A 23,894-nucleotide genomic window follows, 5' to 3' on the forward strand; every position below is an offset into this window, starting at 1 on the left:
TATTTACAATATCACCGCAAGAACATTCTGTGTTCCTTGAATGAGAACACCCACATCTCTATGTACAGCATAATTCTGTGACTGTACATTTCTTATTCTTTTTAGAAACTCGGATAATCTCACATTTTCCGCGTGATACTCTATCGGCTAAATGGTTACCTAACCTATTTTTCCATTTACTGACTGTGACCCTCTCACAATGCATGTCTGTTCACTTTCTCTTATCGGTGACTCTTGCCGCACTACACAGTGGGGCAGCACAGTGGCGCAATGGTAGAGTTGCTACGTTACAGCGGCAGAGACCGGGTTTGATCCTGACGACGGGGGCTGTCTGTATAGAGTTTGTACGTTCTTCAGAACAATGGGTTTTCACTGGGTGCTCCGGTTTCCCCCACATTCCAAAGACGTTTATGTTTGTAGATTAATTGTCTTCTGTAAATTATCCCTAGTGTGTAGGATAGTGCTAGTGTGGGGGTGATAGTGGTCTTCAGACTTTAGAGATACAGCGTGGAAACAGGCCCTTCGACCCACCATGTCCATGCCAACCAGTGATCACCCTGTATACTAGTATAAGAAAATAACTGCAGATGCTGGTACAAATCGAAGGTATTTATTCAGTCTGAAGAAGGGTCTCGACCCGAAACGTCGCCCATTCCTTCTGTCCCGAGATGCTGCCTGACCTGCTGAGTTACTCCAGCATTTTGTGAGTAAACCCCGTACACTAACACTATCCTACACCCGAGGGACAATTTACAATTTAACCTACAAACCTGTATGTCTTTGGAATGTGGGAGGAAACTGAAGCACCCGGAGAAAACCTTGGCGTGGACCTGGTGGGCCGAAGGGCCTGTTTCCAGACTATCCCTCAACTAAACTAAAAACTAAACACAGTGTGCCATGATCTTTGCCCTTAATATGGATTTTGAATATCTGAGACAATGGCACTGATCCCTACTGGCGACCTGAAAATGATTCTTTCATTCCAATCACTTCTGTGTTAGTCATTCCTTTATCTATGCTAATATATTCCCCTCAACTCCATGAGCCTTTACCTAGTGGAGGAACCTTTTATGTTTCATTCAATCAAATGACTTCTGGGAAAACAAATATTCTTTTGCTTTTCTTTAACCACCCCGTTACTAAAATCTTCAAACAATTCCAATAAATGTGTCAAAGGCAATTTCATTTTCATAACATCATGTTGAAACCTGTTGAACTCTATTATGGCTCTCTGCTGTTCCACTATTATCTCAATATATTCCGGCATTTACCCACTGACATTTGTAAAACTAACTGGTGTCCTTCTTTCTGTCTCACTCTTTTCTTAATAAAGGCTACCGTGTTTACAGTTTTCCATTGTTCTGAAAATCTCAAGAGTCTACGGAAGAGAATCTACAATAGGCAAATGGATAGACATTAGAGATATTTTAGAGATACAGATAAAGCTCGGAAACAGGTCCTTCGGCCCACCAAGTCCGAGCCGACTGTCAAACACCCATATACTTGTTCAGACTTGGAGTCAAGATTTAAGAGTCAAGAGTGTTTTATTCTGCACTCTGTATCTACCTCTTTGTTCTATCTATTGTACTTGAGTTTGATTTGATTGTATTCATTTATAGTATTATCTGATCTCATTGAAATAACACAGCTTCTCATTCTATCTCATCACACATGACAATAATAAATCAAAACCTAAACCTCAGCTTTAAGTTCTCATCTCCTTTTCACCATTAATGGGATGATTTATTAGACTTTCGACCAGAGATACAGTGCAGAAACAGGCCCTTCGGCCCACCGAGTCCGTGCTGGCAATTGATCACCCGTACACTAGTGCTATCCTATGCGCTAGGGTCAATTTACAATTTTACCAAAGACAATTAGCCTCCAAAAACCCGCCAGTCTCTGGGATGTGGGAGAAAACCGGAGCACCAGAGAAAACCAATGCGGTCAGAGGAAGAACATGGTCAGGATCGAACCCGGGTCTCTGGCGCGGTAAGGCCACTGTCTACTGCTGCGCCACTGTGCCACCCTGTAAGTCAAGAGAAATCAAGAGTCCTGTGTCCCGAAATGGAACAATGAAATTCTTACTTGCAGCAGGGAATGAAGGAAAATGGTCCTGTGCAGGCAGATTAGTTTATCTTGGCATTATGTTCGACACAGACATTGTGGACCTAAGGATTTCTTCTTGTGCTGTATTTTTCTGGTGCAATGAAATTTTGGATGATCACAGCCAATACATCAACTGCCCCTGTAGCCACTTTCTCCAAGACCTAGGCACTCAAATCTGGGGAAGCCAGCAACATTTAGACCTGTTGTTTCCTTCTCAATAACATTGTATGTAGGAAGGAATTGCAGATGCTGGTTTAAACCAAAGATAGATACAAAAAGCTGGAGTAACTCAACGGGTCAGACAGCATCTCTGGAGAAAAGGAATAGGTGACGTTTCGGGTCAAGACCCTTCTTCAGCACACATGAGAATAATAGACCTAAACCTAATAGCTTTCAGTTCTCACCTCCATTTCACTCCCTCGTTTGCCATTACTGCTGGGATGATTTATTAGACTTGAGAATTTAGGTACACAGCACGGAAACGGGCCCTGCAGCCCACTGAGTCTGCACTGACCAGTGGTCACCCCGTACACTAGCACTATCCTACACACTGGGGACAATTCACAATTTACCAAAGCCAATTAACCTACAAACCTGTAAGTCTTTGGATTGTGGGAGGAAATCGGAAAGAAACCCATGCATGTCACGGGGAGAATGTACAAACTCCATAGAGACCCGTAGACAGGATCAAACCCGGGGCTCTGGCGCTGTAAGGCACCAACTCCACTGCTGCACCACTGTGCCGCACTGTGATCTCAGATATAAAATATTTGTTCCCTGCGATTTAATGGCAAGTATGTATTTATTTTATTTTCTAAGGGGCAAACATTTATTTCAGCTGCTTTCCTCCTCCTTATAAACTGGAGAATTTCTGTTTTTATATTTCTTGCCATCTTACTCTTATAATCTGTTTCCTCCTTCTTTGTTTTATCTTAGGCATGCTCTTTTTTTTAATATCTTCCCAATATTTTGACAACTAACAATCTTTCCATCATTACAAACTTTTTATTTCAATTCAGGACAATCTTTAATTAGATTAGTTATGCACAGATAGGACATTAATCTTGTCATTTTTTTTAAAATAACATATTTTTGTTGCGTATTATGTGCAAGATACATCTTCTGGATGCACTGGGAGGCATCCTCAGTGACGTGACCTGGGGTCATCGGGTGTTTCGGGTCTCACAACATCAGACACCCTCGCCCAGCTGACCCAGCCGGGGTTGATCAGGCCTTAACTGGAAAGACTCACATGATTAACATTTTCTTTCGTAGACTTTATCCCTATCAGGGCAGATGGGCATTACGTAAAACAATGCAAACATATTCCAAAATGCACACATTTCCCACCTGAACAAATGGGGAATTATCATGAGGCATTTTTGCCAAAAAACAGGGGAGACAGAACAATGACACAATGTGGAAGAAGAGGCAAAAATACTATTTACATTTCACAAACCATTTGCTCCGTGAAATCTATCTATATTTGTGCCTTCATTAATTCCATCCCAATGGATTACAAAATGCAAATGATGTAGAATGATGTTCAGTGGGGCTGAAAAATGTACAAACACTTGCAATCTTCATTAATTAAGCCATTGCTCAGAACCTTTTAATATCCCTGTTAATACTTAGCCACCATGTCAGCTTGAGTCCACAATTGGATCTTATTGCTTCTCGTTCTTCAATAAATCCTTCCTCATAGAATTCATAATCAACATTTTCCAAATAATCAAAAATATTGAAAAATATTCACTGAGTATTCTCCATTCACAATGTTTAAAAAATAGATATTGCCAGGACTCAGGGGCCTGAGCTATAAAGAGAGGTTGAGCAGGCTAGGACTTGATTGCTTGGAGCGCAGGAGAATGAGGAATGATCTTATGGAGGTGCACAAGATCATGAGGGGAATAGATAGGGTATTTTGCCCAGAGTAAAGGAATCAAGAACATAGATTCGAGGGCATAGGTTTAATGGGGATGGGGGAAAGATTTAATAGGAACCTGAGGGGCAACCTTTTCACACAAAGGGTGGTAGGTATGTAGTACGAGCTGCCAGAGGAGGTAGTTGAGACAGGTACTATCCTTACGTTTAAGATACATTTGGACAGATACATGGAAAAGATAGGTTTAGAGGGATTTGGGCTAAACGCAGGTAGGTGGGACTTGTGTAGATGAGGCATGTTGGTCAGCGTGTGCAAGTTGGGATGAAGGTCCTGCTTCCATGCTGTATAACTGTAAGACTATATTTCTTGCCTTATGGTAGTTTCTTTTCAACAAACTCAAAGAATGGCACAGTGGCACTTAGGTAGAGTTGCTGCCTTCCAGTGCCAGAGACCTTGGTTCAATCTTGTCCACGGGTGCTGTCTGTACACAATTTACACATTCTCCCTGTGACTGCGTGGGTTTTCTCCGGGTGCTCCGGTTTCCTCCCACTCTCCAAAGATGCACAGGTAAGCGGTGCCTACATTTTACAAATTCTGTTACTTCAGTGGTTGCAAAGCTTTCTTGCACCTACTGAAAGTTGTCTTTCTCCCAACCTTTCCTTTCATTCACAATTAACTCACTTTAAGTCTACACAGATGACATTGAACCAATAGAACTACTGGAAGCTTTGTGACAAGCCTCATTTTGTAGAATTAGTCTTTGCTTCAGCAGTGTTTGAGCAAAATAAGATCTTAATGAGCATCTTGCCAAGAAGAATTTTTAACTTGTCATTCAGCCGCCAACTTATCTGTCTGAATCTAATGCTTGAAGCACAAAGATGCTTCTGCTGTGAAGGACACCCAAGTGGTTAAAAAAATCACTGAAACGAGTTATTCATTATTTCGTGTTGGTGATCTTAGTAGACAATGCAGTGTGTAAATAACTATGCAGCATTTCATCCTTTGTGATACACATCCCATTCTGTGCTTAATTTATGGGTTTCCAGATTTGATGCAACACTTGGATAGATTTCTCTAATAAGAGACGGAGCAGATGGCTGAGTTACATACTGCACAGTGTGCCAACTTAAAATAATTGGAGCTATTTGAAAAGGCTGACTTCGCATAACTATATGCTTAAAAAAACTTTTTTGTTTTTTAAAATCATGAGAGCATATTTCGGCGGCGCATCGGTCGAGTTGCTGCCTCGCAGCGCCAGAGACCCGGGTTCGATCCTGACCACGGGTGCTGTCTGTACGGACCTTAAACGTTCTCCACGTGACCGCCTGGCTTTTGTCGTGGTGTTCAGGTTTCCTCCCACACTACAAAGTCTTGCAGGTTTGAAGGTTGATTGGCTTGGGTAAAAATTGTAAATTGTCCCTCGTGTGTAGGATAGTGTAGGATGATGCCAGTGTATGGTGCCGTCTGCTGGTTGGTGCGGACCCGGTGGTCCGAGGGGCCTGCTTCTGCGCTTTATCTCTAAACTAAACTAAACAAAACGTATCGAAAGGAGTAAGAGCCTAGATGGGCATTAACCCAGAACCTCAGCTCCACCGTCACACACATGCTCCTCAAATCCATTTGTGCCCAAAAGTGTATCCGTCAGAGTCTATTAAGTTCTCAATAACCAAGCATCCACATTCTCAGGGATAGCGAAGTCCACAGAATCAACCAGGTAGAATCCTCCTTCGGAGCTGGAAAGGGTGCAGGGAAGATTTACGAGGAGGTTGCCAGGACTGGAGCTAAAGGGGAAACATTGAGCAGGCTAGGACTGTACATCTTGGAGTGCAGGAGCCTGTGGGGTGATCTTATGGAGGTGTACAAAATCGTCAGAGGAATAGATCGGGTAGACGCACAGAGTCTCTTGCCCAGAGTCGGGGCATCGAGAACCAGAGGACATAGGTGTTCAGGCTTCCTCCCACACTCCAAAGTCTTGCAGGTTTGTAGGTTGATTGACTTGGGTAAAAATTGTAAATTGTCCCCAGTGTGTAGGATGGTGCTAGTGTACGGGGTGATCGCTGGTCGGCGCAGACTCGGTGGTCCTAAGGTGAGTGGGAACCTGAGGGGTAACTTCACAAAGGGTGGTGGGTGTATGGAACGAGCTGCCGGAGGAGGTAGTTGAGGCAGGTAATATCGAAATGTTTAAAAAGCATTTAGACAGGTGCATGAATAGGACAGGTTTTGAGGAATATGGGCTAAATGGAGGCATGTGGGACTAGTGTAGATTGGACATGTTGGTCGGTGTGGGCAAGTTGGACCAATGGGCCTGTTTGCACACTGTATGACTCTATGACTATTTTTAGAAGTCTATGACTCTATCACTGTATGACTCTATGACCCCCTCCCAGTCTAAGGCCCCCCTCGGTCATGGCTGACCATGGGTAATGCATCCTGGTTGTTGGCTGTTTGCTCTAAGCCTCGGCAAGAGCAGCGTCGATGTGTGGTCGGATGCAAGCCTGGGTGATGTCATATAAAGGACAGGCTGTTGCCCATGCAGCACGTCCCCCCTCTCCACGTCGCTGATCGATCCATAGGAACAGCAGAGCCGTTACAGTTTGGCACCAGCGCCATCGCAGGAGCTGCCAGAATGAGGTTGTAGACAACGACGAACTGCCTTCGGGACTCCGACTATGGATTTTTCTTGAGGTTTACTCCTGGAGCCTTTTCCATGACTGGATATGGCCACAAGGCAGTGGAGGTTTTAGATCAGAGTTTTCCCACTCCTAGATGGACTGCCTTCCCAGGCTGACGAACCTCATCTGCCGGAGACTCGTGGGGGCGGGAGCGTCTACCTGCCCACTGCAGCCTTCATCGGCCTTCCCAGCCGTTGTGACGCTCCACTAAAGTCAGCCATCATCATCCGCCTGTTTCACCGTTGAGGTCTTGGTTGGATTGCTCTTTGTCAGGGACCACCCCTCGACCTTACTGCCATGGGTGACCCTGCCAGGAGCATAGCTCCAGACGGCATCACTCTCAGGATCTCAGGACCACATAAGCTTCTCCATCACGACAAGGTGACAATCCACGGAGAAGCCCCCCCCCAGTAGATCATATGAAAATGCAGCGCCTAGGTTGTGTGAGGTGGGCGATCTCGACTTCATCGGGAATTCCCCGGCCGATTGGCGGGTCGAATTTGTCCCGTGCGGCCAGGGCTCTGGAACTCCTGCCCGGCTGGAGCTGGGTTTATACCAAAGAGAGACACAAAATGCTGGAGTAACAACAGACCAGGCAGCATCTCTGGAGAAAAAGGATGGTTGACATTTCGGGTCAGGGCATTTCTACATTTTGTCCTGCCCTCCTCTCTTCCAGCATTCCCCCCCCCCCCCCCCCCCCCCTCCACCACAATCTTTCTGAAGCAGGGTCCCAACCCAAAATATCACCTGTCCGTGTTCTCCAGAGACGCTGCCTGACCCGTTGATTTACTCTAGCACTTTGTGTCTTTTCTTTATAACAAGCATCTGCAATTCCTGGTGTCTCTCACACTTTTGTTATCCAATAATCGCATCAAATCACCCATTCCCGGTATCTGAGACTTCCAGCAAATTATGCAAATTTGGAAGAGATAATCTAAAACCACAATCAGGAAATAATATGCCTAAATCTTGAAATGTAAAGTTGACTAACAACATTTTGTGACTCTGTGAATATGTAAATCTGTGTCTCGGCATGTCTCTCTGTGTCTCTGTGTCTTTGTATCTCTGTGACTATGTGACTGTGTATCGATGTGTCTCTGTGTGTCTCGATGTCTCTGTGACTGGAGAATTTGTTCCCACTCATTGATCAAAGTCAATTTTATAGCGCAACTCTCTGCAGTACAACATTGTAAGTTAATACATTGTCAAATTAACAATCCTGAATCTAACTGCCCCAGTGATATTTGCCAGTATTACTTTAGGTTTGAGAAGTAAGCAATGAATATTTAGCTGCCAGATGTGTGGCAAAACAGTTGAGATAATGCAAGTGTTAAAGCCGACATAAAATTGTCAGTTCCACCATCAACCGTTCAACCTAGACCAAAGTCCTTCTGGTCACACCAGGAGCTGAGCGGATCACAAAAGTGCAGTGTCAGCTGAAATGATTGGTATTATCTTTCAAGTGCATAAAAGCAATGCACTGATCATTCTGTGTAAACACCATACCATTCTGCAGATCTCGATATGTTACTATTAATAGCAAACGTCCAAGGTGGGAGCCAGTGGAAGACTGGAAAGGTGAAACAGAACAAAAAGCAATTGCACGCCTTCTGAGGCCAACTTGGTAGCATGTTGCCTCTGAATCAGGAGTGGGTTCAATTACCTTTCAGCATGAAAACCCAGAGAATGCTAAAGCGCCAGAAGTATCTCCTTGTGCGTGACCGGTAGAAGGGCAGAAATGGGTGCGAGCCCTGGTGGGGCACAGGGAATGGATGTGGGAGAGAAAAGCAGGATTATATCCCACTAGACAGTTATCAAAAGTTCAACTTAGGGCACATGGAACATGTTAGATACAAGTAAAATTCTTTCTACTTTGGCAACTAGCAATCACTTCCGCTGTGCTGATGTGACATATTATTTTCTCCTGCCATATGCCTCTGTACTGTCTGCTTCAGATTGCCAATGAATTTCCACTTGTGCTGTCAGTCAACCTGTCACTATTCACCATCATTATTCTGTAAAGACACACCTGGCATCAGCACCTGCACAGTTCCTGTGCAAATCCAGAAACACATGTGGCACAGAGGTGCAGCTGGTAAAGCTGCTTCATCACAGCTCCAGAGACCACGGTTTGACCCTGACCTTGGGTGCTGTCGTGTGGAGTTTGTATGTTCTCGCTGTGACCACGTGGGTTCCCTCTGGGAGCTCCGGTTTCCTCCCACATTCCAAAGACCTTCCGTTGGTTAATTGGCTTCAGTAAAATTGAAAATTGCTCCTAGTGTGTGGGATAGTGCTAGTGTAGGGGGTGATCGGTGGTTGGCACGGACTCAGTGAGCCAAAGGGCCTGTTTCCGCGCTGTATATCTCTAAAGAAGTCTAAAGTTTCTCTCAAGAGTCCAGCCATTTAGCTCTCCATTATCCCCTCAACTCATTCAGTGCTGAAATAGTCAGCGTCACAAACAGACCAGGAATTAATTAAAATGAATAGGGCAAATTAGATGGAAGTAGATTGGTTACATATCCAAAGATCCCTGAAGATGGCAGCACAGGCAGAGAGGATGGTGAAGAAAGCGTATAGCATACTGGCTTTCATTAGATGGGGAATAGAGTCTAAGAGCAGGGAGCCTGTGATACCACTTCATAAACCTTTGTTGGGTTACAGATGGATTATTGTTAGATAGACACAAAAAGCTGGAGTAACTTAACAGGTCAGACAGCATCTCTAGAGAAAAGGAATAGGTGATGTTTTGGATCGAGATCTTTCTTCAGACCTATCCTTTTCTCCAGAGGTGCTGTCTGATATACTGAGTTACTACAGGTTTTTGGAATCTATCTTTGGTTTAAACCAGCATCTGCAGTTCCTTCCTACAAATATTGTTCTTAGCTCTGTTCAAAACAAAATTGAAGGATGTGATTGTATTGGAGAGGGTGCAGATGACCAGGATGTTGTCTGGGATGGAATATATCATAAGATATATATCATAAGAGGATGTCACAGTGGCGCAGTGGAAGAGCTGCAGCTTTTCAGTGCCTGTGATCTGGATTTGATCCTGTCGATATGGAGTTTGTAGTTTTTCCATGTAACTGTGGATTTCCTCCGGGTGCTCCAGTTTCCTCCCACACTCCAAAGATGCACAGATTTGTCAGTTAAGTAGCTGCTGTAAATTGTCCCGAGTGTGTAGGATGGAACTAACGTCCGGGTGATCGATGGTCAGTGTGGACTCGGTGGGCCGAAGGGCCTGTTTCCACGCTGTATCTCTAAACTAAAGTAAACAATAGACAATAGACAATAGACAATAGGTGCAGGAGTAGGCCATTCAGCCCTTCGAGCCAGCACCGCCATTCAATGCGATCATGGCTGATCACTCTCAATCAGTACCCCGTTCCTGCCTTCTCCCCATACCCCCTCACTCCGCTATCCTTAAGAGCTCTATCCAGCTCTCTCTTGAAAGCATCCAACGAACTGGCCTCCACTGCCTTCTGAGGCAGAGAATTCCACACCTTCACCACCCTCTGACTGAAAAAGTTCTTCCTCATCTCCTTTCTAAATGGCCTACCCCTTATTCTTAAACTGTGGCCCATTGTTCTGGACTCCCCCAACATTGGGAACATGTTATCTGCCTCTAATGTGTCCAATCCCCTAATTATCTTATATGTTTCAATAAGATCCCCCCTCATCCTTCTAAATTCCAGTGTATACAAGCCCAATCGCTCCAGCCTTTCAACATACGACAGTCCCGCCATTCCGGGAATTAACCTAGTGAACCTACGCTGCACGCCCTCCATAGCAAGAATATCCTTCCTCAAATTTGTTGACCAAAACTGCACACAGTACTCCAGGTGCGGTCTCACCAGGGCCCGGTACAACTGTAGAAGGACCTCTTTGCTCCTATACTCAACTCCTCTTGTTACGAAGGCCAACATTCCATTGGCTTTCTTCACTGCCTGCTGTACCTGCATGCTTCCTTTCATTGACTTAGCAGGATTCATATAAATGTTAATTGAAAATCAAAGAGCTTGTTTCTTTGCTGTGGACATAATGCTCTATCTACATGCATTTATTTTACGCAGCAGTTTGGTGATCTGGAACCCAGGGTGCGGGAGTGAAAAGCTAAATGATTGGTATCTTTCAAAAGAGACTTGGATGTACATTTGAACCGTAGTTCAGATGGCTGCATGAAATGCCTGCAAATCTCTGTCAATCTATTCAAACCAAAATGGTTTGAGTTCAAAAAGAAACGTTACAGCAACTTTCTGGAGACTTGCATCCAGAGTATATGAAAGTCACAAACATCGATGATTCCGTCACTGAAAAATTCTTCAAGAACTGGGGTATGTACGATTAAGGTGAGGGGGCAAAGATTTAATAGGAACCTGAGGGGCAACGTTTTACACAAAGGGTGGTAGGTATATGGAACGAGTTGATCAGGTAAACGCACACTCTTGGCCAGAGTAGGGGAATCGAGAACCAGAGGACATAGGTTTAAGGTGAGGCGGGAAAGATTTAATAGGAACCTGGGAGGAAACCTTTTTACACAAAGCATGAGGGTGCGTGGAATGAGCTGCCAGAGGAGGTAGTTGAGGCAGGTAATATTGCAGCATTTAAGAAATATTTAGACAGGTACTTGGATAGGATAGGTTTAGAGGCATATGGGCCAAACGCAGGCAAGTGGGACTAGTGTAGATGGGGCATGTTCGCAGTGTGGGCAAGTTGTGCCGAAGGGTCTGTTTCCATGCTGTATGACTCTATGACTCTCTATAACACTGTTGTCCAAGTATCAAAGTTATTTTAGAGGGCAACATATCTGCAGGAGACCACCAAATAACCTCTTCTGATTATTCCATCACATTCCCTTTTCCGAAAAAAAATATATTTCTAATCACGGGCTTTACCTTATTATAATTTAGCAATTAACATTATCAATTATTTTAAAAGTTAAACCATTTCCATTTTGTGAGCATTCTTACTGTTTGAAGAAAGGTCCCGACTTAAAACATCTCCTGGCCATTCCCCCACAGATGCTGCCAGACCTGTTGTGTTCCTCCAGCACTTTGTGCTTTGCTCAGGTTTCCAGCATCTGCAGTCTCTTGCGTCTACCTCTGAATTACCTTACTGTTCAAACAATAATAAACCCAAATTAAACAATGGCGCACTGGTAGAGCTGCTGCCTCACAGTGCCAGAGACCCGGGTTCGATCCTGACTACAGGTGCTGTCTGTACGAAGTTTGCACATTATTCCTGTGACTGCTTGGGTTTTGTCCAAGAGGTCCGGTTTCCTCCCACACTCCAAAGATGTGCAGGTTTGATGGTTAATAGGCATCTGTTTAGTGTATAGGATGCAAAATTGAGATGACATAGAATCAGTGTATGAGTGATCGATGGTCAGTGTGGGCTCGATGGGCCGAAGGGCTTATTTCCATGGAGTAATTCGAAACTAAATTAATTTTTTGTTTGGGATCGTTAGAATTCTGTGGACGCAAGGAACTGCAAATGCTGGTTTACAGGAAAGACACAAAGTGCTGGAGTAACTCAGCGGGTCAGGCAGCATCTCTGGAGAACATGAACAGGTAACGTTTTGAGTCGGAACCCTTCTTCAGACTGATTGTAGTAAGGGGGGAAAAAAATGGAAGTGACTTGGGGACAGGATCCATGTTCTTCACAAATGCTGCCTGACCTGCTGCTGAGCTCAGCACTTTGCATCTCTATTGGAATTCTGCCCCTAAGTTTGATAGTTAAATAGGATTATTGTAGCAAGTATTTTTAAAAAGGACATATCTTTAGAAAGGAGATGAGGAGGAATTTCTTTCGTCAGAGGGTGGTGGGTGAATCTGTGGAATTTATTGCGCAAATTTGGTGGTGGCCAAAACATTGGGTATTTTAAAGTCGGAGATTGACAGATTCTTGATCAGTACGGGATTCAGGGGTTATGGGGAGAAGGCAGGAGAATGGGGTTGAGAGGGAAAGATAGATCAGCCATGAATGAATGGCAAAGTAGACCTGATGAGCCGAACGGCCTACTGCTGCTCCTGTGACTTATGAACTTATGAATGGGAATGTTCAATGACAAGCTTGAAGTGCAGAGATGCAAGCCCTGGATTCAACTTTAAACTCTCAATACAAAAATACCAAAGTGTTGGCGTAACTCAGTGAGTCAGGCAGCATCTCAGGCGGACATGGACAGGCAACTTTTTGGTTCAGGTCTGAGGAGTGTCAACATCGTCAACCTGAAAAGTTGTCTATCCGTCTCCTCCAGAGATGCTGCCTGATCCACTGGGTTTAATTAAGTTTAGACATACAGTGAGGAAACTGGTCCTTCGGCACACTGAGTCCGCCCCGACCATCGATCACCCGTTCACTTGTTCTATGTTAACCCACATTCCCATCCACTCCCGACACACTAGGGGCAATTTACAGAAGCCAATTAACCTACAAAACCGCACGTCTTTCGGATGTGGGAGAAAACCTGATCACCTGGAGAAAACCCACGCGGTCACGGGGAGAATGTGCAAATTCCACACAGGCAGCACCCATAGTCAGGATCGAACACGGGTCTCTGGCACTGTGAGGCAGCAGCTCTACCGTTGCCCCACTGTGCAGTTACTTGAGTAGTTACTGTGTTACTTGATCACTGTGCTTTTTGCTCAAGTTTCCAGCATCTACAGATCCTTGCGTCTACTTTAAATTCTAAATGTTTATCTTCAATAGCTTCGGCCAACATAATACCTTCAAACAAATTGGAAACTCTCTACAAATAGATAACAGTGTTATCTCTTTCAATCCCTTTTGCATCAGAACACAAATCCTATTTACAAAGCCTTTCTTAAATAAAACACCTTCCACTATCTCAGCTGAGCCATTGTATTATGACCATCAGGATCATCTAAGATGAACTGGAGAAAAAGAATAGGTGACGTTTTGGGTCGAGACTTTTTTTCAGACCCAGTCTTCGGGCTTCATTCTTCAAACACGATTGCAAAATAAGCCGCCAGTTTAGTTCAATTGAATCACTAATTGAATTCAATTTCAGAATGAGTTCTTGGAGGTGGTAATCTCTGTTACATACTACAAGGAGCTAATTTTATTAAGACTTGCCTTAAGAAACTAATGCTTCAAGTAAGCCAGTTGCACAAATATTCGGTACAGTGGCGCAGCTGGTAGAGCTGCTGCCTTACAGTGCCAGAGAGGTACCAGGTTCGATCCCGACCTCGGGTGCTGTCTGTGGGTGTTCACATGTTCTCCCTGTGAAAGCGTGGGTTACCTCTGGGTTTTCTGGTTTCCTCTCACATCCCAAAAACGTGCTGGTTTGTAGGTCAGTTGGCCTCTGTAAATTGCCCCTAGTGGGTAGTGTTGGGTTAATGTGGAACTGGTGTGAATGGGTGATCAATGGTCGGCGTGGACTTGGTGGGTCGAAGGGCCTGTTTCCATGCTGTATCTCTAAACTAAAACGAATATATTTGAATCAGTTTAATCCCTATTTTTACAAAACAGTGCATTGTGTCATATTGAAATACATCACCCAGTATTTCATGCGAAGTGAATAAAACTGGTCACTGAACTATAAAGTTAACACAGCAATTAGTGTCCTATTTCCCTTGTCTACAGATAATATAAATGTAACCAGTCTGTTTACACAGGGCTTTATACACATGCTGAATGCAAACAGCAGTGACAGGAGCCAATGATTACAGAGAAAGGTAGATGGTCCTTTCCATCAGACCACTCCCATCCCCGCTGCCTCGACAAATCTGATCTGCGTAAGAGATTAGCGTAAGAGATTAGCAGCATTGGTGATAGTTTTCCTTGACTTTAATTTTAAAGTGCTCAGGACATCACTCAGTCCTTGAGTTTGAGTTTGAGTTTAGTTTATTGTCACGCGTACCGGGGTACAGTGAAAAGTTTTTGTTGCGTGCTAATCAGTCAGTGGAAGGACTATACATGATTACAATCGAGCCATCCACAATGTACAGACACATGTTAAAGGGAATAACGTGAATAACGTTTAGTGCAAGATTAAGCCAGTCAAGTCTAATCAAAGATAGTCCAAGGGTCTCCACTGAGGTAGATAGTAGTTCAGGACTGCTCACTAGTTATTGGTCGGATGGTTTAGCTGCCTGATAACAGCTGGGAAGAAACCGTCCCTGAATCTGGAGGTGTGTGTTTTCACACTTCTGTACCTTTTGCCCGATGGGAATGGGGTGAAGAGTGAGTGGCCGGGGTGCAGCTCGTCCTAGATTGTGCTGGTGGCCTTGCCAAGGCAGAGTGAGGTGTAAATTGAGGAAATGGAATGGAGATTGGTTTGTGTGATGGTCTGTTCTGTGTCCACAATTCTCTGCAATTTCTTCAGGTCGTGGATGGAGCTGTTCCCAAACCAAGCTGTGATGCATGCTGATAAAATGCTTTCTGTGACGCATCTGTAGAGGATGGTGAGGGTTGTTGGGGGCATACTGAATTTCCCAAGCTTTCTAAGGAAGTAGAGGCGTTGGTATACTTTCTTGGTCTTTGCTTCAATATGGATGGTCCAGGATAAGTTGTGATATTTACTCCCAGGAATTTAAAGCCTCACTTCCTGAAGTCGATCACTATCTCCTTTGTCTTGTTGACATTGTGAGAAAGGTTGTTGTCTCAACACCAGGACACACGGTTTCTATGTGTATGCTGATTTTGTCTGCAAATTTGTAAATTTAATTAGATTTGTACATGGCTGCACAGTTGTGGGTGTAAATTCTGCTCCAAGCTCTACATTGGATAATCAGTGCACCATGACAAAGAATCTATGACAAAAATTATTCACTCCATTGCCCAAGAGAGGAGATTCGGTGTGTTGACGACTACTTTCTTGAACCTCTTCAGGTGTACAGTCGTGAGCATAGTGACTGGTTGCATTACAGCTGGTTTGGCAACTCGAACGCCCGGGAACAAAGAACATTTCAAAAAGTGTTGACCATTGCCTGGTCCATCATGGGTACTGACCCCCTATCATCAATAAGATCTACAGAAGTTGCTGCATCAAAAAGGCAGGCAGCATCATCAGAGACATACACCACCCAGGCCCTATGTACACACACACATAGCAGCAAGTAAGAATTTCATTGTTCGTTGGTCATTCTGGATATATGACAATAAAACACTTTTGACCTGACACTTGACTTTCTCTGTCCATGATGTTAGAGCAGATTCTAATCTGGTCCATATTTAACTGTGTAGTTTAGTTTAGTTTAGAGATACAGCATGGAAACAAGTCCTTTGGGCCAGTGTCCACACCGACCATCGATACCCTGTACACTCGTACTATGTTATTCCTCAGGCATCTTACACACTAAGGTCAACTTACAGAGATCAACTTACCTGCAAACCTGGATTATTGGAATGTGGGAGGAAACCAGAGTACCCGGAGGAAACCCACAAGGTTACAGGGATAATGTGCAAACTTCACATAAACAGCACCCAAGGTCAGAATCGAACCCAGGTCTCCGGTGCTGTGAAGCAGCAACTCTATCGCTGTGCCACTGTGCCACCCTGACTCCACTGAAATTTGTGCATTTCCAGCGGAGGCCATGGGACGATGATTTGGAGCAAGAAACCTCAATGATTAAGGTAGTCCCAATGACAAAGGCAAAAGCTGAGACTCAGCCATATAGTCAACCCACTTAGTTATGTTATGGTCAGCTGATAAAGTACAATGTTATGTTATGGTCAGCTGATAAAGTACAATGTTATGTTATGGTCAGCTGATAAAGTACAATGTTATGTTATGGTCAGCTGATAAAGTACAATGTTATGTTATGGTCAGCTGATAAAGTACAATGTTATGTTATGGTCAGCTGATAAAGTACAATGTTATGTTATGGTCAGCTGATAAAGTACAATGGGTTACAGCTTCTGCTTTGGACACAACCAGAACATTGATTCAATATCACATTTGGTATTATGCTGGTACAATTCCCCTCAGTTCCTGACAAACTTCAACTCAAAAGTTCATAGTTCATAAGTCACAAGAGCAGAATTAGGCCATTTGGCCCATTGAGTCTCCTCCGCCATTCAATCATGGCTGATCTGGTGTGGAGAGAATGTTTCCACTACTGGGGGAGTCTAGGACCAGAGGCCATAGGGTCAGATCAAAAGGACATACCATTGGAAAGGAGATGAGGAGGAAATTCTTAAGGCAGAAGGTGATGAACCTGTGGAATTCATTTTCACAGATGGCTGTGGAGGGCAAGTCAATGGATATTTCTAAGGCGGAAATTGACAGATTCTTTCTTAGTATGGGTGTCAGGGGTTATGGGGAGAAGGCAGGAGAATGGGGTTGAGAGAGAAAGATAGATTAGCAATGATTGAATGGAGGAGTAGACATGATGGTCCGAATAACCTAATTCTGCTCCAAGAACTTCTGAACTTATTTATCTTACACTCTCAATCCCATTCTCCTGCCTTCTCCCTGTGACCTTTGACACCCTTACAAATCAAGAACCTGTATCTCTCTGCTTTAAAAATACCCAGAGACTTGACCTCCACAGCCGTCTGTGGGAATGATTTCCACAGATTCGCCAGCCTTAGGCTAAAGAATGTGATCATTGTGAAACCCTACTTGGAGGCATTGGTGTACAGGTAATACCTTTGAAGTGTTTAAGTTCCAATGGAAGGTACAATTTATGTAAAGGAGCTTTCTGCAACTTACCGTGAATGTTCCTCCTCAATTACAACGAAAAAAAGGATGTTTATTTATACAAGAATCCTTTAAAACTCGGTAAATATAGAAACCTCAATCCTTTCATTCATGACTATCAGTTTCATCACGACTTTACCGAATGAGGCAAGAAAATGTCTACCTTCAAAAGATTATCAGGCAACCAGGGGCCACAGTCTAAGAATAAAGGGGAGGCCATTTAAAACTGAGGTGAGAAGAAACTTTTTCACCCAGAGAGTTGTGAATTTGTGAAATTCTCTGCCACAGAAGGCAGTGGAGGCCAATTCACTGGATGGATTTAAAAGAGAGTTAGATAGAGCTCCAGGGGCTAGTGGAAACAAGGGATATGGGGAGAAGGCAGGCACAGTTTACTGATTGTGGATGATCAGCCATGATCACAATGAAGGGCCAAATGGCCTCCTCCTGCACCTATTTTCTATGTTTCTGTTTCTAACAGATCTGTCCTCTCACCAACTAGAGAACAGTCCTGTCCTCCCATATACTTCATTGGAGACCTTCAAAATATCTTTAATATGACGTTATTAGACATTCTCTTGCACTAAACATTGCACCTTTCATCCTGTACCTGTCGACTGTGGATGGCTCGATTGTAACCAGTTTAGTTTAGTTTAGTTTTTTGTCACGTGTACCGAAGTACAGTGAAAAGCTTTTTCGTTGGTCCCCACAGTGTCCACAAGATAAAGAGAATAACATTTAATGCAAGATAAAGTCTAGAAAAGTTTGATTAAAGATAGTCCGCGGGTCTCCAACGAGGTAGATGGTAGCTCAGGTGAGAGGGTGGTTCAGTTGCCTGATAACTGCTGGGAAGAAACTGTTCCTGAATCTGGAATCACATGCAGCCTTTTTGCTGACTGGATAGTACACAACAAAAAAGCTTTTCACTGCACCGCGGTACACCTGTTAATAATAACCCAAACTAAACTAAATACCATTCATTCATATCTTCACCAATGCTACTTAGCCTGCAATATCTGGATCAACATTACTGCCGCACTGCAACTGTGTTCCCTCTATCTCCAGTCATTCCTTTCCCCCACCTCCTCCACCCCCCTCCCCCCCCCACCCCCCTCCCCCCCCACCCCCCTCCCCCCCCCCCACCCCCCCCGACCCCTAAAAAGCCAAACTCCCAGCTTACCTCAGGTTGCTATTCTTTTACTCGATCTTTTAAATGTCAGATTGCCACATCAGGTGCACTCTGGTCTCAGTGAGCCTGTACCTCTTCTGTGAGTTGACGCCATTTTGGATCGTAAATGTGCCCCGTTGCCACGGGAGACCCCACCCAATGATGTTGCAGGGCCAATCGCACTGGCCGTAGTCTGCTGTCCTTTATCACAGCAACTCACACTGATCCTGCAGTGATCACCAGCATACAAGAAGGCTTTCCCTCAGATCTTCCAAGTAGCTCAGAAGTCTTCTAAAATACACTTGTAAGTAGAGGCAATACTGCTGCACCATCTTGTACTTAATGCTTTAATCCAGGAGCCTGTCCATTTCACAGATCCACTAAGAGAAAAAACAGATGAAGTAAATGCAGATTCTTGTTATCCACACCCATCGGCAATTAACAATAGCAGCCTCACTGCACACAACAGCTCTGTGACAGTCATCTCCCTGTTTCAAACAGTTGTTAAATATTTGCCAGCAGAAAAATTGCCGTGTTCACTTATGCTTTGTTACCATGGTCAGCAAGGCCCATGACAACCTTCATTTCAAAAGGAAAAAGCATGTTATTTTTGAATGAATAATAAAATTACAATCAATCAATTTTCATTCTTTTCTTTCCACCTGATTATTGCAAAATGCTATTGGAGTCATAGAGTCATACAGCGTGAAAACAAGCCCTTCAGCCAACTTGCCCACGCCGACCAACTAGTCCCACCTGCCCACAGTTAACCCATAACCTTCTAAACCGAGAGTCACGTCAAGTGTCAAGAGTGTTTTATTGTCATATATCTCAAATAGAACAATGGAATATGTAAATATAACCTATCCTAACCATGTTCCTGTCCAAATGTCTTTTAAATATCCTGATAGTAACTGTCCGATAGTTCGTTCCATATACCCACCACCTACTTTGTGTAAAAAAGTTACCCTTGATTCCTCTACTCTGGGCAAAAGACTGCATTTAGCCAATCTATTCCTCTCATGATTTTATGCTCCTCTTGTTATTCTCGAGGAAATTTCTGCAAGTTGACTTGAAAAGAACTGCAATTAAAGAAGACCAGAAAAATAGGAATTATGTTTGCTTAATTTAGTATAAAGACACAGCATGGAAACAGGCCCTTCGGCCCATCGAGTATACGCCAAGCATCAATTACTTGTTCACATTAGTTCTATGTTATCCCACTTTCACGTCCACTCCCTACACACTAGGGGCAATTTACAGAGGCAATTAACCCTCAAACCTGTGCGTCTTTAGGATGTGGGAGCAATGTGGGAGCACCCGGAAGAAGCTCCTGTGGTCACGGTGAGAATGTGCAAACTCCACCCAAAGTCGGGATCGAACACGAGGGCTGTGAGGCAGCAGCTCCACCAGTTGCGCCACTACGCCACCCACAACACTTTGTTGGTTGGTGCATGTTAGTTATTTATCTTTTATTAATAATGCTAATAATGATTAGATTAGAAATACAGCGTGGAAACAGGCCCTTCAGCTCAACGAGTTGCGACCGGCCAGCCATCACCTGGGCACCAGTTCCATCCTACACACTAGGGGCAATTTACAAAACTCAATTAACCTCCAAATCTGTGCGTCAAGAATGTGGGAAGAAACCGGAGAACCCAGAGAAAAGCCATGCAGTTACAGGGAGAGCATACAAACTCCGTACAGACAGCACCCATAGTCAGGATCGAACCCAGGTCTCTGGAGCTGTAAGACAGCAACTCTGGCCTAAATGTAATAATGTTGATTATGTTAAGCAACATTGTAAGTGAACTAATGATTATATAATTGCTTCAGGAAACCATTAACTTGATGGTTTAAGAAGGCGTAGAGCATACTAAGTAGAAACAAGGAACTGCAATTGCTGGTTTACAAAAAAAAGGCACAAAATCCTGGAGTAACTCAGCAGGTCAGACAGCATCCCTGAATAACATGGATAAGTGATGTTTCGGGTCGGAACCCTTCCTCATACTAAAATACTAAGTCATAGGAAAGGAAGAGAACTTCATTGCTCAGAGGGTAGTAAGTTCTTGGATTTCCCCGCAATAGAGAGGCTCAGATATAGAACATATTCATGGCCAAGTTCAAAACATTTTTTAATACTTTGGGAACCAAGACATTTGAGGATGGGGCAGGAAAGCAGATGAGGTACGGGGCCAATTATGATCATTCCCACCATATACATTTATTGGTAATGTAAACTGCTGCCTTCATGCGTACTTGATCTTGTGTCACATTGAACAGACAGTAAGGCCACAAAAAGCCTTCTTTAAAAATCTAACCCCTACTTTCCTCCCACCATTATGCTTCGTGACCATTTGGATCATTAAAAAAAAACTAGTAATTAGCTTGTACCAAAGCAGTCATTTTCCATAACTGCGGCTGATGCACCATTGGGAGAAGGTATCCCCTGGGACCACTGCTTGTCAAATCAAAATTCTCTCATTTTACAATATTTTTACCATATGATTACTGATGATAGGCTTAAAGGAAGCTTTCTGCAAATTTTATAGTCGTCCCCTTCCCCACACAGGCTAATGTGGGAGGCATGGTGGAACAATGGTAGAGTTGCTGCTTTACAGCACCAGAGACCTGGGTTTGATCCCGACTGCGGTTGCTGTCTGTACGGAGTTTGTCCGTTCTCCCCGTGATCTCGTGGGTTTTCTACGGGTGCTCCGGCTTCCTCCCACATTCCAAGGACATGCGGGTTTGTACTGACTTTAGTAGAATTGTAAATTGTCCCCAGTGTGTAGGATAGCGGAAGTGTGTGGGGACCGCTGGCCAGCGTGAACTCGGTGGGCCGGAGGTCCTGTTACTGTGCTCTATCTCTAAACTAAACTAAAGGAGAACTACACCCATTATAATATATTGGCTCTTAATGTCTGGAGTTGCAATGAAAGAGTGCCACAGAGGAAACAAATGCATATTTCATTAAGTTGGAAAATGTCAGTAAATAATTACACTTCATGTTCGTAATACGACGCAGTGAAGTTTAAATGCACTGCAACTCGAACCAAACAAACACAAGAAAGTGATCTAATTAGCAATATCAAGGAGATTATCAACTGTGGAATTGCTTGAAAAAATATTGATGTACAACGGTACCCACTAATATTAGTCCATAGAATTACCCAACAATTTGTAACTGAGAGTCATAGATTCATAGAATCATACAACATGGAAACAGGTCCATTGGCCCATCTTTCCCATGCCGACCAAAATGCCCCATCTTCGCTAGTCTTCCCTGCTCGCGTTTGGCCTATATCCCTTGAAACGTTTCCTATCCATATATTTGGCCAAATGTCTTTTAAATATTGTTAGAGTACCTACCTCAACTACCTCTTCCAGCAGCTCATTCCATATACCCACCATCCCCTGTATTAAAAGGTTGCCCCCTCGGATTCCCATTAAATCTTTCCCCTCTCACCTTAAACCTGTGTCCTCTGGTTCTTCATTCCCCGATTCTGGGTAAAAGATTCTGTGCATTCACCCTATCAATTCCCCTCATGATCTTGTACACTTCTCTAAGATCAAGTTTCATTATCCTGCGCTCCAAGGAATAAAGTCCCAGTCTGGTCAACCTCTCCCTGTAGCTCAGGCCCTTGAGTTCTGGCAACATCCTCGGAATACCAACTGAGCTGTGTATAAATAGCTGGACAATTCTGCTGCTACCCCTGTCAACATAGAAACTATTTTGATCTTGCTATAAATTGCCCTCTTTAAACTTTGCAATGTCTCATTAACTGGTGATTTAATTTATGGAATAAATGAATCCTGCTGCAAACATTCAGAGATGAAAAAAGGACGCAAAGAGTTGGAGTAACTCAGAAACATGGATAGGTAATGTTTTGGGTTGAGAACTCTCTTCAGCCTAGGACGAACAAGATAGGAGGAACTCCTACTTTTTCCAATAGTTCCTTTTCAATAGGGCAGTGCAGTGTGACGCAGCAATTCTAAAGATCGGTCTCGACCCAAACATCACTTATTCATGTTGTCCAGAGATGCTGCCTGACTCGCTGAGTTACTCCAGCACTTTGTATCCTTTCCTGTATTAACCAGCATCAGCCGTACCTTGTGTCAACAATATTCAATGATAATACCTTATATAACAGTCAATTAGCAGTAATGGACACCATTCCCCCCCCCCACTATAGTCCTTTATAATGAGGGTTTACTGTAGATAGACACAAAATGCTGGAGTAACTCAACGGGTCAGGCAGCATCTCTGGAGAAAATAAAAAGGTGACATTTCAGGTTGGACACTTTCTTCAGACCTGTACTTTACTGTGCTTTGTTTTGCTTTAAAGCACCTTTTGATGCAATTAATGGTCCTGACATGAAGCTTATCATTGGAGGAAGAGAAAAGTGAAAAAATGGTCAAAACTATGGAGGCTCCTTTATGCAAATAATGAATGATTCTGAGTGAATTTATCATCTTTATTCAATCTGCCTTGGCGGAATCTTTGTGACAATTTCATCAAACGCTCGGCTCTTAATGGTGGGAGCCAATAATTCTCAGGATGGAAAGTGGTTTGACATTCAAAAATGCAAATTAAATGGATTTCTTTCAGAAAATAAATCTGCTTTGCAGAAGTGTGTAAGAACATTTGAATATTTGAATGCCGGCCAACAACTCATTAAAGTGTAATCAACGATCAACAGCACAATACTTGAACGCAGCCTCTACTTCTGTTAGCCTTTTTAAACATTATACTTGCATTTTCTCTCACAGATATCCAACTCCTATCTTTTCCTGTGTGGAAGGAGTGGATGCGAAAGTGGGATAATATAGAACGAGTGTGTGATCAGGTGATCGATGGTTGGTGCGGACTCGGTGGGCTGAAGGGCCAGTTTCAATGCTGTATCTCCGTTTAGAACGGAGATGAGGAAGAACTTTTTCAGTCAGAGGGTGGTGAAGGTGTGGAATTCTCTGCCTCAGAAGGCAGTGGAGGCCAGTTCGTTGGATGCTTTCAAGAGAGAGCTGGATAGAGCTCTTAAGGATAGCGGAGTGAGGGGGTATGGGGAGAAGGCAGGAACAGGGTACTGATTGAGAGTGATCAGCCATGATCGCATTGAATGGCGGTGCTGGCTCGAAGGGCTGAATGGCCTACTCCTGCACCTATTGTCTATTGTCTATTGTCTATTGTCTATCTCGAAACTAAACCGGACTAAACCCTTAGCTTTGTACCAATTGCTTTGCGAGGATGTTAAACGGATGTGGACTGGAGCTTATGAAAATAATCTAAATGGCGGCACAGTGGCGCCCCACTGCGCCAGAGACCTGTGTTGTTTGTACATCCTCCCTGTAACCCCATGGGTTTTCTCCAAGTGCTCTGGTTTCCTCCCACATCCCAAAGGATG

General features: G+C 43.7%; 1 protein-coding gene across 2 annotated transcripts in view; it reads right to left on the reverse strand.

The window, feature by feature from the left end:
• chrm3b (cholinergic receptor, muscarinic 3b) overlaps nucleotides 1-23,894 on the reverse strand; it is a 285,369-nt gene that overhangs the window by 205,306 nt on the left and 56,169 nt on the right. For both annotated transcript variants that reach the window (XM_078405065.1, XM_078405064.1), the window contains exon 2: nucleotides 18,507-18,874. The gene's annotated coding sequence lies outside the window, so the exon portion shown is untranslated. The remainder of the gene's footprint in view (nucleotides 1-18,506; nucleotides 18,875-23,894) is intronic.

Source organism: Rhinoraja longicauda, chromosome 9 (assembly GCF_053455715.1).
Source record: "Rhinoraja longicauda isolate Sanriku21f chromosome 9, sRhiLon1.1, whole genome shotgun sequence".
Classification (NCBI taxonomy): domain Eukaryota; kingdom Metazoa; phylum Chordata; class Chondrichthyes; order Rajiformes; family Arhynchobatidae; genus Rhinoraja; species Rhinoraja longicauda.